Below are 16,246 nucleotides of genomic sequence, written 5' to 3'. Positions count from 1 at the left end.
GACTTACAACTCTCAGAGAAACGCACTAAAATATAATGTCCACTACAGAGGCAAAAACTCCATAGCTGGGTCTCAGGAGGAGATATTAATTTATTTAAATTTTAGGCTATTTTATTTTTATTTTTTTGCACTGAGCAATCTCAAAATGACGTTCCGGGTGCCCCAGATCCCCACCAATAGGTGGCCCAGTTACCTTAAATTGTGACGGAGTCATGATGAACCCCATTCCAGCCCCCCTCCCCAGACTTGTCTCTGCTAGTCAAGTGTAACGTAGTAAAACAGTGTCTCGTCAAAGCGCCCTGCCCTCCCTTCTGCCTTTCCAGTTTTCCCATCATCTCATACGGGTGCCATGGCTCTGACTCCCCCTTCGGCCGTGCGCGCTTTCTCAAGGACGCGATAAACTACTGCTGCGTATCAGATCATTCCCGACCGCTTTTGGTCGTATATTAATTGTTACCGGCGTAACATTCATGTTCATGTTCATTCATACACCGAGAACAGTAACTCAAAGGTCATTCAGAGCAACGAAAGGATTTTATTTGCACCACATTCGTGGTTCTCGACAAGGTGAGTACGGCTGGATTATTTTATATATGGATTATATGTATATATATATATATATATATATCGTAGCTATATTTTTTTGCTGGCCGTTGGGATTAAATAGAGAATTTTAAATAGAAATTAAAATAGAGCTCAGGGAGATTTTAGTCACATTTCCGGTTGATCAAACAAATACAATGCCTGGCATATTGTTCAAACCGTGCGTGTTCAATATTTGTCCGTGGTGTTTATAAATCCGGGTATTTTTTTCTCCGATCCGCCGGTTTAAATGGACTGTAAGATTGTTTCTCAACAGCAACAAATGCTCGTAATGCTGTCCATTTAATTCAGAAACAGTTCGTATGATTATTGATTTATTTGTGTGAATATTGCAGTAATGTGTCGAGCTGTTTCAGATGACTAAAACTAGCCGAAGTCCTGTCAAGGACTAGTCTGGATTTGCCTTTTTTTGTACGTCACACCTGAACTAGATCTCGCTATAGCAAAGGAAAATTGCACATCAGATCTCGTTTTATTTCCCTCTACTATGTCAACTGTTTCTTCTAGACAGTATGGAGAATAAATGAAGAGCTTCTCGGATGTTTCTCCTGAGGAAAAACACGCCAGTAATTTCACGTGTCTCCTCTACGCTTGCAGATCTCAACAGCGGCTCAAATTGTGCTCAGGATTACATGACAGAGATTCCAATATGAATTTAAATAATTCAGACCAAATGATATGATCTGCTATCCACATCAATGTGATAGATGCGTACAACTATCCTCTCATTTGTGTCTGCTTTTAGTAGAAACCGCTGAGGCAAAGTTTGTGGTTGGAGTTCTCAGAAATGCTTTGTCTTTATTCGGTACTTGCTTCTTTTACTTTTAATGGTATGTATTAGTGATAGACTGATTAATCACGTAGCAGTCCTAAACACATCGACCCTGGTTTGAATCTTTGGCAGGCTGCATTCTTAAAACATTTTTGGCATCTATGGTTCCATGAAGAACCTTTAACATCCATGGAACCTTTCCATTCCACTAAAGGTTCTTTATAGTAGAACAATGGGTTATTGGAGTATTAAAATGTTCTTTAGACTAAGAAAAAAATATTCTTTTAAGAACTGGTCACTGAAAGCTTCTCTGGAGAACCCGAAATGGTTCTTCTATGGCATTGCTGTGAATACCTTCTTTTGGAACCTATGATATAAAGAGTGCACGCTTAAAAATAAAGACTCTTTATTGACATTGAAGGTTCCACGAAGAACCTTTAACACCCATGGAATCTTTTCATTCCACAAAAGGTTCTTAATAATGGAAAAAGGTTCTTTAGATTATTCAAATGTTCTTTACAGCAAGAAAAACAGGTAGGCCTACTTTTAAGAACTGTTTTGCTGAAAATGGTTCTTCTACTGCAAAAACCCCCTTTTGTAGAACCTTTTATTAAAGAGTTCATCTTTAACCATCGACCTCACTTGAACATTTAGAGCATCATCTTGGAGCGCAACAGTGGCTGGCATTCTCTGTTGGCTTACGTTTAATTTTAAGTTCTAGTTCTGTCGTTGTACATCCTGGTTGTCTTGGGGACAAGTTGAATCCTTGCCTGAGACTCAATGTCAGTGTTAATCTTAGGGTTTAGTAGAGTGGAAGTACTTTTCCCCATCCATTTTATCATGCACCAGGTAAAAATGGGAAAGTCCAGTCACTTTGAAAAGTAATAACATGCCTTTGCTCAAAAAGCTGCATGATTTGAGGTACATGTCTGTAAATTTAACACCCATGGAATCTTTTCATTCCACAAAAGGTTCTTAATAATGGAAAAAGATTCTTTAGATTATTCAAATGTTCTTTACAGCAAGAAAAACAGGTAGGCCTACGTTTTGCTGAAAATGCTTCTTCTACTGCAAAAACCCCCTTTTGTAGAACCTTTTATTAAAGAGTTCATCTTGGAGCGCAACAGTGGCTGGCATTCTCTGTTGGCTTACGTTTAATTTTAAGTTCTAGTTCTGTCGTTGTACATCCTGGTTGTCTTGGGGACAAGTTGAATCCTTGCCTGAGACTCAATGTCAATGTTAATCTTAGGGTTTAGTAGAGTGGAAGTACTTTAAATGGGAAAGTCCAGTCACTTTGAAAAGTAATAACATGCCTTTGCTCAAAAAGCTGCATGATTTGAGGTACATGTCTGTAACGTTATTTTGAGTTAGGGGTTTGTTTGAATCCTCAACCCTAAGTATGCACCACCAATAAAGAAATCTAACACAAGACTCAGAGGTGCACATGCAGTAAACAGTGCTTCAGAATTGACGCTGTGATGAGTGAGTGTCTGATAACTTCAAGGTATTCCCTTAAATCTGTTGTTATTCCAATGAGCTGTTTATCCTATAGTGATTTGGAGCAATTAGTAGCTAATGCATCCGTCTTCAGTAGAGTTCATCTGTTGTTTCTCTGCATTGCCCGTGGCTGTTGATGGTCCTTATGGGTGCTTTCTTGAGGAGGGACTGATGCTCTTAATTAGATGTGCTCATAATACCACTGAGGACTCTTGAAGAAGGTGCCTGGAGCCTGTGAAGTGGCTTTAATGCCTTTTGGAATTCTGTGAATGTCTTTCAGTGAAAGCCGTGGATGTTTAAGCTGGCTTCAAGTGAGATCATTGGAAAAGCAGCCTTTTAAGGCAAAATTCCTGTTAATTGGTAACATGCCGATGCAGTGGGGCCTTTGTCCTCCATTCACTGGGACCTTCTGTCTGTGAAGAGTGATACACTGGGCTTTGGGCTCTGTTGTGAATGACGTGCTTGTTTCTGTTGACTGGCTTTGAGAATTGGCATGCAATAAAATGTGGCTTCTTCTTTTGAAATGCTATTATGTGAACGAGTGGCACGATTAGTCAAGGAAAGAGAAACCAGAGGACAACAGAGAACTCCCTCAGACTGAAATTTTGGGAAGCAGTTTGACCAAATTATATCAGTTGAACCACTAAGATATTTATAAGAGATATACAAAGGAATTTTTCATATCTGACTCAAATCTCTCATTAATGTTAACCTCCTCAAAATATATCTCTCTCCAATAAAATAACATACACTTTTTTTTTTTTACATTATTTTCATGATAGTAATTGTTGCACTGTCTTGAATGTATTTGTGTTATTTTATTTTTATTTATTTGATTTTATATTTTATTTTCAGAAACATCTGTTGATTCATGGATATGGTGTTGAGATTTCACCTTCTCTTTTATGTGTATATAAACTCTTGATATGAGATTACAATAGGCCTTGACGGGCGTTGAGTGCTTCACACATGATTGAATAAGCGCCTCGTTTTGTGTGATTGGCAATGAAATTTGCATATTTAATGGTCACGCTATTGGCCTCTCTGGGTTTGGTCATATGATGCTGCTAAAAAGAACATTATTTGGTGTAATGAAATGTTTATGTGGTTTAAGGTAAAAAAAAAACACATTATTTTCCACATACTGTACATTATTGTTTCTCCTCTATGCCCCGCCTTTCTGAAACGAGTCGATTTTTCATTGTGGTGGTGGCTCTAGGCATGACGAAGCAGATATCGTCCTCTTTTGGAAGGCCAAACAAAGTAGTTTCACTTTCACAACGAATCACACAGCGCCTTCACTACATGGCGGTGTCAACAACAATACTACAGCGAGAATAAAAGTTACGCCTTTCTTTGCGTGATCATTTGGGCGGCGTTATGCAAATCTTCCCGCATAGTGATGTAGATATGTGGGGGCGTGTTAGAATGAGCCGTTTTAGGTAGGCGTGGCTGACTCTTAACTTTTATAAAGAATATCTCTTTGCATTTGAGACTTTACAGATCTTCTTTATGCACCAAGAGAAATGAAAACTTGAAATCGCATCATATGACCACTTTAACATTTACTGTTGGATTGCCATTGAGCTTGAAACTTGTCGACTGTGATATATCTCATCCCTCGTAGAATTTCTAGTCGGTGCAAAAACTTTCTCTTAATCAAATCATCAGAGTCAGTTTGAATAGACACTTCAAATTCGACTCAAAACTGAATGTGAACTATGGATGTACGGTCTATCTAGTAGTTTGTAAGGTCAAAGGTCATGTCCAGACCCACAACTTTGTGTAAAGTAAATGCTGTTCTTGAAGTTCTATACATACGTTTAACTATATGAAACCATTGTTTTACCATATTTAAATGTGCAAACGTTTTGTTCACTGAATTATTATTATTTTCTTTGGAACAGCATAAGGTTGAGATTTCACCTTCTCTTTTATGTGTATATAAACTCTTGATATGAGATTACAATAGGCCTTGACGGGCGTTGAGTGCTTCACACATGATTGAATAAGCGCCTCGTTTTGTGTGATTGGCAATGAAATTTGCATATTTAATGGTCACGCTATTGGCCTCTCTGGGTTTGGTCATATGATGCTGCTAAAAAGAACATTATTTGGTGTAATGAAATGTTTATGTGGTTTAAGGTAAAAAAAAACACACATTATTTTCCACATACTGTACATTATTGTTTCTCCTCTATGCCCCGCCTTTCTGAAACGAGTCGATTTTTCATTGTGGTGGTGGCTCTAGGCATGACGAAGCAGATATCGTCCTCTTTTGGAAGGCCAAACAAAGTAGTTTCACTTTCACAACGAATCACACAGCGCCTTCACTACATGGCGGTGTCAACAACAATACTACAGCGAGAATAAAAGTTACGCCTTTCTTTGCGTGATCATTTGGGCGGCGTTATGCAAATCTTCCCGCATAGTGATGTAGATATGTGGGGGCGTGTTAGAATGAGCCGTTTTAGGTAGGCGTGGCTGACTCTTAACTTTTATAAAGAATATCTCTTTGCATTTGAGACTTTACAGATCTTCTTTATGCACCAAGAGAAATGAAAACTTGAAATCGCATCATATGACCACTTTAACATTTACTGTTGGATTGCCATTGAGCTTGAAACTTGTCGACTGTGATATATCTCATCCCTCGTAGAATTTCTAGTCGGTGCAAAAACTCTCTCTTAATCAAATCATCAGAGTCAGTTTGAATAGACACTTCAAATTCGACTCAAAACTGAATGTGAACTATGGATGTACGGTCTATCTAGTAGTTTGTAAGGTCAAAGGTCATGTCCAGACCCACAACTTTGTGTAAAGTAAATGCTGTTCTTGAAGTTCTATACATACGTTTAACTATATTTACCTATATGAAACCATTGTTTTACCATATTTAAATGTGCAAACGTTTTGTTCACTGAATTATTATTATTTTCTTTGGAACAGCATAAGGGTAGCTAAACCATTAAAACCCTATTGAATGGCCTGTACTTCTATCCCTCGCGTCTTTGCTTTAAAGAGTCAGTTTATATATTGTAGCTTGAATTTATTAGGGCTGGTCCGAATACCATTTTTTGAGCTTCGAAGCTTCGATGGTAATCAACACCGAATATTCGAAGCTTCAGAGGGAGGGGGGCTGAACATATTATTCTCTCTAATAAAGGCAGGAATCTGCCTTAATGTGTCTGTCTGTCTGTTCACATTTTTATTATGTCGAGAACTGTTCAACCAATCGACTTCACGCGTGGCGGGTGTTTTGCTGCGGACCCAAGGGAGTGCTGTGTCGCATTTTGGTGCAATATGGACACGCGACATGTTCAGAATGAATCAACTTTTAATAAACTACAGAACATCGTAGCCTAACATTTTTCTAACAAACAAATCACTCCCAAATCAGAAATTAGTGGCACAGTAATTACTGACACCAAAGGGAAGACTATTTAAATAAAAGAAGAATGAAAAAAAAGAAAGTTCAACGAACTGTAATAAATAAAGAACACGGTAGCATACTTTCAATAGCATCACACATTTTAATTAATGAACAGTTTAAATAAAATAAAATGAATTCCCTTATATAGAATAAAACAAACTGTAATAGGCTAAATAGAACAAGGTAACGTTAGGCTGGCTAGACAACTCACATTTTAATAAACAAACTATTTCTTTACAAAGCAGTAGTCTGATTTTTCAAACTTGATGTGCTGTTGTGGTAGGCCAGTTTTAAATCGCATATTTGGCACACTGCTTTTGTCTTGTCCTCACTCAATTTAAAGTGCTCCCACACAGCTGAGGTCTTCAGCATTTTTGTCTTCTCTTCCAGATGAACTGAATCATGACGTTCATGACGTTCACTCATGAGCGATTCATATTCAAGCGCGAATGAGAACCGTTTCGCGGTGGATGCCAGGTGTTCGAAAAAAAAAACATTTGAATCTCAAAATTTAAAATCTAATGCCAACCCACCGAATGAATATTCGAATAATCAAATATTCTGGTCCAGCCCAAGAATTTATTAATTATCGTCACTAGGGATGTTCATTTTAACCGGTTAACCGTTAACCGACCGTGAAGAATTTTGACCGATTAATACAATCAGTTAAACGGTTTAAAAAGTCATTTATTTATTTTTTAGTAATTTATCAAAATATTTTAAAAGGTTTGCTGCATAGTTGAAACATGCTAGGCGTATAAAAAATTGCGGAAAAAAAACAAGTCGCTTCTAAGTCGCATTTTATTATTTCATTCAGAAATAGGCCTAATGCCGACTCGAAATGTTTACAAACATTATAATAAACACTGTAAACATAGCTAGGCTATTTTAGTTCCCCTCACTACACAACAAATCCTTTCAATTAACAGTATTTAGAAAAGAACAAGAATTAAAAATATAAGAAGCTATAGCTATATAAACGACAAGCCAAAACGAATTCATTTAGGCTAAAACGAAACTAAAACCAACGCTGCGTCTCTCATTCGACACACAATCAAATGTTTCCATATTCACGATGTATTTGAATGCCAAAATATTATTTATTATGTAGCCTACTTCACTCGCTTTCCAATATCCACGTAAAACAAAATGTTTTGCATAATATCATTCACGGCGGTATGGTGATAACGGCACAGATTTGACTACATATTTAAACTGAGCAGTGTGTTTTTTCCATATGTTTGACTGACTGTATTTTATTATGATAATGAACATTGCATGACAATGCATTGTCAAGGTAGCATTGCTTAACTGCCGGCATGTGGCGCCGGCGCAATCACTTGAATTCTTTCCTTCTAACAGTGGAAGAAACTACTCCTTTTAGTCATAAAGAATGTACATAAATTGTACATTCACAATAAACACAAATCTTTGTGCTTTTGTAAAATAAGCCTAAAGAAAAATAGGATGCCGCTTTCTGCCGTCTGGTTTCCTTTCGCGCAGCACACAAATTAACCGAAACTCTGCATACTAGGCTACTTGTTGCACAGTTTTTCTTTCGTTTTCATAATTTATTATTTAAGTAAAAATATATTTCTCATATAGGCCTATTTATCGATATATATATATAGGCCTATAGCCTAGCTTTATTATGTTTTTCTCCGCTCGCAGAAGCGCTGCAGGTGCGTGATGTGATATGATATGACCATGTGAATCCAAATGTTCTGTTGTTTGCTGCTTTTTGCGCATGTAAAATGAATCTAAAATAAGCCTAAAGAAAAATAGGATGCCGCTTTCTGCCGTCTGGTTTCCTTTCGCGCAGCACACAAATTAACCGAAACTCTGCATACTAGGCTACTTGTTGCACAGTTTTTCTTTCGTTTTCATAATTTATTATTTAAGTAAAAATATATTTCTCATATAGGCCTATTTATCGATATATATATATAGGCCTATAGCCTAGCTTTATTATGTTTTTCTCCGCTCGCAGAAGCGCTGCAGGTGCGTGATGTGATATGATATGACCATGTGAATCCTAATGTTCTGTTGTTTGCTGCTTTTTGCGCATATAAAATTAATCCCCGGGAAACAAATGTTAGTATTTTTTAATGGGTCACAGACACTTATCCTTTTTAATTTAATTAAATTCTAATTTAAAATAATCTTGTCGGTTAACGGTTAATAATCGGTTAACGAGCGTCGGTTGTCGGTTAGGAAAAATTACCGAAATGAACATTCCTAATCGTCACTCAATGTGTCCGAGACCCATTTTTGGTCACTGGTAAGTTTGAAGAGGACGACCCCTCTGAACTCTCACGGCAGTGGACCCATCTGTCCTCATCTGATGTCATTTGAATGGAGGACATGGTGGTGGTGGTCCGTTCGGGGGAACACAGCGCTACTGTGTCCGCACAGAGTTCAGGGCCACTTCCTGTCAACCCGGCGAGCGAGGCCACAGATGCTTCACGTCTCGTTTCAATCCTCCCTCTGTTCTCTCCTTCCGTTATGTGACAGGAAAACAAGGATGGATGGATTGGATTTGTATTATTAAGTAGGCCTGTATGATTATGAAGTGCCACTCAGCTCAGCCATTGATGTGGGCTTTTGAACGGGCTTTGTGCACCCGTCCAAATGATATCTGAATGCTGTTTACTGAAAGCTGATGACTATTTTAAGTTTCGGTCATTTTTTATCTCAAAAATAGCTTAACTGTTGAGTCATAGTTTTGGAGTCTTGTTATCTAAACTGCTTGCAGTCTTTTAACTGAAGCTGTTATAATGGACCTTGCTGAGGTTAGGAATGACTCAAATGTGAAGAAACTATCCAGTAGTTTGTAAGGTCAAAGGTCACGTCTAGACCCCACCCACATGCAATCTGCGCATGCAGAACTTTGTATACTTTAGCGTATAAAGCCAATGTTTTACCAGATCTAAAATAGTGTATAAAAAGTTTGCAGCTTCCAGTCTACATCGTTTTGTCTACTTGAATTTCTTTGGAACAGCATAATGTTTTGTTGGCTAAACCATTAAATCCCTATTGAACGGACTGTATTTCTGTCTTTCATGGCTTAGTTTTTCATTCGCTATAAGTTAAATTTGGCGTCCACACTCTCGAAGGTCAACAGAGGAACCTGTTTCCTTTACTTGCTTGTTATTAAAACTTAACTTTGAAATTTTTAGCCCAAAAATCTATAATTTATTTGCTTTGTATTTGAGGTGAGTGCTCTGTGATAACTCAGGGACACTGGCATATGTGATAATTAAATGTTTTTGACATTTTTGTGATATTTATCAAGACAGGAAGACTTATACTCATGAGTTCATCATGTGGTATTGCATGCAAATATCCAATTTCACCTCACTGTCACCTTTCTGGGTGTCGTGGTTGCCGAGGGCAGCTGACAGTGGTCTTGCGTACATACGCCCACATCATTCAGCATGAAAAATTCCATGCATGTGAACAGCCCGAGAGCGCTTGGGGTGGTGTTTTATGTTGAGATTAAGTTGTTGTAGGTTTTTGTTTCAGTTGGGTGTTCAGAAAACGCTAGTTCTAGGGTCACTCAGTTCACAATCTACTTAATATTAATTTGTGCGTGAATATTAATGAGGTTTTCTCATTATCTCCCAATCCTTAAGGAAAATGCTTAGTGGCTTCCTGAGCCAGAAAAAACAAAAAATCCCAAACCTCTCAGAATCACATGCTCGTGCAGCAGACGTTTGGAATTTGCCTTTAAATTCGAATATGACCGCAGGGCATCTTTTTAAAGCAAATTCTTCTTTTGGTGTGCCATTTGAATATTTAAACAGTAGTGTGAGCTGTAATGGAAATCACTTTGCTCTCCTCAAGTCTGTTATGGAAATGTGGAGGGTCGGAGGCTGTAATGTTTGATGGCTGGATGAATCGCGGGACATCTGCGGGGCATTTGATTGCAGGGCTGATTTGTCCTTGGCCATTGTTTTGGTGCACATGAAGGGACCATCACCATGCTTGTGCTTCACTGAATGAGAAGATTCAGCAGCCTTCTTTCTTTAGTCATGTCTGTTTCCTTTTTTCTTTTATTTCCAGAGGAAGTTCAAAGGTGACCGAATGTGAAACTCAGTCTTTTTTCCAAGTGATCAGTAATCAGCTGATTCTGAGTGTTCGCTGTGCCGATGGGTCGTGCCCTGACTTGCTTGCAGAACGTGATGAAGACATGAAGAGGCAGATATAGACCAAAACAGCACGGTTCAGAAAGTTAAGTCAAATCAAATTACATGTATTTATTTGGCAGTTTAAAGCAGCTTTACAAGAATAAACAGGATAGTAACAGTGTCAGTGCTGTAAAACGTATCAGTAATGAAACAAATTCGATTTCAGCTGTAAAGCAGCTCTACAATAGATAATGGTGTCATTATTCAGCTCAGTGTAGTTCAATGTTGATTCAGTTCAGTATCAGTGTGAATGTTGCATTATCCAGCTTAATTTAATTCAAGTTTTGTTCTCATCCAATAGTGTCAGTGCAGCTACATCAATGTTGTATATTAATTTTCTTCTAAACTCCTAAAATCCCATCCAACTTTTCAAATTTTTAGTACACTCTAAAAAATGCTGGGTTAAATACAGGCTCATCTCTGTGACTTCAGCATGCCCTGGTTGTGTGAGAGATGGAGAGATGTCAGGACTCGTCTCTTCATGCGGCTTGCATTCCAGAACTACTGCAGGGATGAGTGATCTGCTCATTTTGGTGAACATACACTACCGTTTAAAAAAAAAAAGTCTCTGATGCTCACCAAAGCTGCATTTATTTGATTGTATAGTAGATATATAGTATCTATACATAGTATCATATATAGCGAGTATAGTACTTTCAGTTCAATATATTAAACCTTACTATAATAATGTTGCACAAATTTATGTTAATGACAGCCTGATGTTTAAATTTTTTTTTGATGCATGGCCATGGACTGAAAAAAACATGGTGTAGAAACAAATTTCACTCAGAAATTGCTTGTAAATTTCACAAATAATTTCAAAGTAATGGCAAGTAACACTGAAGTAAATATGAAATTTTGAAGTACACTCTTAAAAATAAAGGTGCTTCACGATGCCATAGAAGAACCTTTTTGTCTAAATGGTTCCATAAAGAACCTTTAACATCTGTTTCACAAAAGGTTCTTTGTAGTGAAAGAAGGTGCTTCAGATTACAAAAAGGTAAGCAAGAGATGGTTCTTTAAAGAACCTTTGACTGAATGGTTCTTTGTGGAACCAAAAATGGTTCTTCTATGGCATCGCTTGAAGAACCTTTTGAAGCACCTTTATTTTTTAAGAGTGTAGAACAACTGAAACAGTATTTTTTTCTAATTCGTTTGTACTACTTTTATTTATTTATTTACTTTTTTTATATATATATATATTTTTTTTTTTTGACAGCGTTCCTCCTTTAAATCCATTCTTCAAATTTCACAAATTTCCCCAACAATCTCTGCAGAAAACATGCAAATTTCATATGGGCTTAGTAATGCTAAATGACCCATTTCTTCAACCCTTTCGCTCTAACAACATCTTGCACAGAAAAACAGGAGCTCTGAATCATGGGAATCCAAGCAAATCAGAAGCTATTGACCTGTGCCAGGCTTAAGTCAGTGCTGACATTCATTGAAATGCTCCCTTCAATGACGAAGTTGCCAGAACAGAAGGATGCAAAGAGGGTCATCTACGAGTTTCACATCAAAGACTCCCTCTTCCTTCTTCCTTAGAAGGGCTTAGACTGGGAGGTAACGCTTATCTCTCGTAATGTGCCGCCGGATAAATGTGATGCTCCATTTTTTATCTGCAAGCAATTCTCTTTGGCTGTATGTTCATGGGAAGAGGCTTCGCTGCAGAAAAGAGAAAACATGAGAACAGACCACTTTAAAAAATCTGAAAGTGTAGTTCTGTCCACATGCTACACATCTGGCTGTGAAAGAAACGGTTTCGTCTTTCTTGCGTCTTCCTTTGTTTCATTAAGGAAATCATCAAGGGAAAGATAAACCCCAAAGGATCCATGTATCTCTTCCACTCTCTCACAGTATCACTTGCACACACATCCCCCCCAGCCACCCTTGTTTCTCTCTAATACTCCTGACCGCAGATCTCTGCTCTTTGCACACACACCATGACCATATTTAGATGCAGGAAAGAAGCGTGCTTGTATGATTGTTTACAGATGACAGCAGGAGACCATAGGAGCATGACTCACTGGTGTTGCTGTAGGATCAAGAATGCTGAATGCAAATGCAATAAACCAGCCTATTAATTACCAGCACTGGTATATATTTCAGCCATATGGTGCAATCTTTCATATTTGTTGGTTTTCAGGGCTCGCTGGTAATTTTAATTCATCATGGCCTTATAAGGTGAATCTCACAGATGAAATGTTCAGGTTTTACCCTGAAAAGAAGTAAGAAATATTTTGCATAAAGAAAATAAGGCCTATTTTTAGAACCAGTAAAAAAAATTGCACTGTTTTCATGACAATTAAGCATGTTTCTGCATCAATTCTAAGTACTAAAATATAACTGTGCTAAATGTCAGAAAAGCTTTAAAAATTATGAAATTCAGAAAATATTTTCTCAAGTTCAGAAAATAGTGCCTTTATCTTTCCAGTATTGACAAACTTTGGGCAGTACATATCCAAATGGCTTGTGCTTTTTTAAAATAATTAAAGTCCATTGAATAAAATAAACATAATTAAAATAAACGTTAACTGAAAATAAAATAAAAAATATATATAAAATATATATATAAAATATTTTAATATAAAATAAAAAATGACAAACAACAAAATTACTAAAAGTTTTTTATCTAAAATTAAAAGGAAACAATATATGATTGTACATTATTGATAATGATAGTACACTCTAAAAAATGCTGGGTTAAATACAGCCCAGTGCTGGGTAAAATAGGGACAAACCCAGCAATTGGGTTGTTTTGACCCAACAGTTGGGTTACTACCCAGAAGGTTGGGTTAAACATTTAAACATTTGGGTTAAACATTTAACCCAACCGCTGGGACAAAACAACCCAATTGCTGGGTTTGTCCCTATTTTACCCAGCACTGGGCTGTATTTAACCCAGCATTTTTTAGAGTGTAAAATAAAACTGCTACCGACATCAGCTAAAAGCCACACAAATTTTGACTTCATGATCCAAGAAAAAAAAAAGCTTAATTTTCTTTAATGCAAAATATAATTCGTTTTTTCTGTGGATGAACTATAACCAGGACAGAAGAATAACCAAGAGAATCTCATGACCGTTTTCATGAGATTCTCCCAAGAACTGAGATGGATATCTTGGCTCAGGGTTTAGAGAATGTGATATGTTTACACTGTACACACATACTAACACCTCTTCGTGAGCTCTCTGTAGCGAAGAAAATGGTTTTGTTATGAAGCAGGTTTTATTTTTACACAGGCTTCTTACTTTCAGCATGAATTCCACAGCGCTTTCGTGCATCTAGTAACAAGACAGCTGAACGGTGAACGATAAGTTTGCTAGGCATGAATCATTGGGACCCTTTCCAAACTTGTTAGTTTTTGCAGTTGTAGTTGTTGGCTTGCATGTTTGCTGCGTGTCCTAAAGTCAGACTGTTGTGGCGTAACGAATACAAACGCAGAGGAATTTACACCGGTAAAGTCATGTTTATTCATGCATATGCCTTTGTGATGTGTAATCCTGCCACACCTTTCATGCAAAGCAGCAATAGTACTGCTCAGATATGCTAGATATGCAGGATATGATTGATCAAAGGCAGGTACATGGTGTTTCTGAATATTGTCAGCTCGTGTGGACACAGTGTCATTGCATACCAGGTTCAATTTGGTGTAACAAAAGTGTGTTATGTTGCTTCTTAAAATGCATGATCCTTTTGCTGAATGCTGTTAGCTGAATCAGAATGACGTTTTCTGACTAGCCAGACTCTAGAGACATGCAGTTTCACCCTCTATTAGAAAATACAAATATAACAATTTTCATGTAGACCGCAGAATGTCAGACTGAACAATGTCTTATCTAATACAAACATGTGCGTTATCAAATTCATAGTTTGATTTGAGCATAAACAGTGTAACTTTGCCTGGTATTTTCATGGCATAGTTGGAGTAGTTTGACTGGCTCAACTAATAGCGTGAGTTAGGACAGGTCTATTTGAGAAACCTGTTTGAAAAGGATCAGTTGTGTTTGCATTGCTATTACTATAGAGTTGTAACAGTCGGGTTCCGCAAGTAAAAATCCCATTCATTTTTTCCCATGGGGAATTGAACTCCTAAACCTTAAAAGACAGACCTATTGAGCTACGAGGTGTTAAACCTGTCCAAACCTGTATGAGTTTCTTTCTTCAGTTGAACACAAAATAAGTGGGCTACTTTAAAGTAAAACACTAAACCAAACTCAATCACTTTAAAAGGCTGCAATTGAATTTAGGCCAGTATTTGCAATGCATCGTGGGATTGTAGTTTTTTCCCCCTTATTAAATTTGTTAAGCTCACAGTCTTGTACCTTCATCTTCTCTTTTTATCTGATATTGAAGTTCTTTTTTGCTCCAAATCAAATTTTGTAATATTCTGATTCATTTCGTAGCTGGTTGGTTTGGTTCATGGCTTATAACGCTTTAATTACGGCTTCTTCTTTTTTTTTCGCAGTGGGAAAATAATAATAGGAAAAGTATTTCATGTGCTGTTGATAAAGTGGGTGGGACTTGTTCCCCTCGTATATTCATTCACTCATACACTATTGCTTATATTTAAGGTTGCCTTGCAACCACCCACAACAGCCTTGTGGAAATTTTTCCTTTTTCTATAAAGTCATTTCTATAAAAAATTTAGAAAATTGGTTATCATTGTGCCAAACACCCTTTAATAGCAACTACATCCATGTCTTAAAGGGTTAGTTCACCCCAAAATGAAAATCCTGTAATTAATTTCAGTTAGTTGCCAAGGCAGCACATAGTTTTTGTGTAAGGTTTCATCTAATATTTGTGTTTTATTTTAATAAACAAAATCCATGTTTTCTTTTCTTTTTTTTAAACCAATAACACTGATTTAGGCATTATTATGTACATTGTTAAACAATGGATATTCATTTTGTGATTTGCTAAAGATTCGGGTTATTAAATTATTAATGCTTTTAAAGATTAACAGCTAAAAATAAAATTTCTTACATTTACACACCCGTTTTACATTCTGTCTTCTGCAGAACACTCATATAAATATATATATTTAGCCCAAACTTTTAAATGGTAGTGCACTGAAAAAAATGTTTCATTCATCCAATTAAAAAAAATGTAGGGTAATGATTCACATCTATATTTGTTTAACTTGATCTTCTCCCCCGAGTTACTGTCTTCTGCCATTTTGGAGAGTATCATAACACATACGCACACTTTATTAAGTGTAAACAATGCTGATTACGCCGATTATGTTCATACGCGGGCTTTCCCCCCTAACGTAAACAACGCCGATTACGTTCATGGGTACTCTCCAAAATGTCAGAAGACGTAACTCGGGGGAGAAGAATTGTTAAATAAATTATTTTAGTTTTCTTTGCGCGCAAAAAACTATTTCTCGTAGCTTCGCAAAATTGAAGTTGAGCCACTGATGTCACATGGACTGTTTTACCGATATCCTTAATACGTTTCTGGACCTGGGAACAGAATTATATTAGATGCTACTATATCATCATTAAAACAATGCTCAGATAACTGTGAAACTAGTATAACCACGTGACCTTAAGGAAGCTTAATGGCCAAATAAAAGCACATTAAAAATCATCACAATAATTATTATATTGCAAAATTTTAGATCTCCAGCAAAATAATCACGACTGATTGGATACATGAATAATCACCATAATCAACATATCGTTAACTAAAACTAAAAAAATTGAACTACAGCATATAGACATATAAAAAAAAAAATATATATATA

General features: G+C 36.9%; 1 protein-coding gene across 3 annotated transcripts in view; it reads left to right on the top strand.

Annotated features, from left to right (window-relative positions):
- Positions 1-247: 247 nt before the first annotated feature.
- Positions 248-16,246, top strand: part of LOC107590469 (proto-oncogene tyrosine-protein kinase Src) — a 51,012-nt gene continuing 35,013 nt past the window's right edge. For 2 of the 3 annotated variants that reach the window (XM_016279218.1, XM_016279216.1), the window contains exon 1: positions 248-567. The gene's annotated coding sequence lies outside the window, so the exon portion shown is untranslated. Of the gene's footprint in view, positions 568-10,370; positions 10,540-16,246 lie in introns of all 3 variants that reach the window. The other variant, XM_016279217.1, reaches the window with a different exon arrangement.

The sequence above is a fragment of the Sinocyclocheilus grahami genome, unplaced genomic scaffold (assembly GCF_001515645.1).
Source record: "Sinocyclocheilus grahami isolate Dianchi unplaced genomic scaffold, SAMN03320097.WGS_v1.1 scaffold128.1, whole genome shotgun sequence".
Taxonomy (NCBI): domain Eukaryota; kingdom Metazoa; phylum Chordata; class Actinopteri; order Cypriniformes; family Cyprinidae; genus Sinocyclocheilus; species Sinocyclocheilus grahami.
The sequence above is the reverse complement of the archived record's forward strand: the minus strand, read 5'-3'. Positions and strand labels throughout refer to the sequence as shown.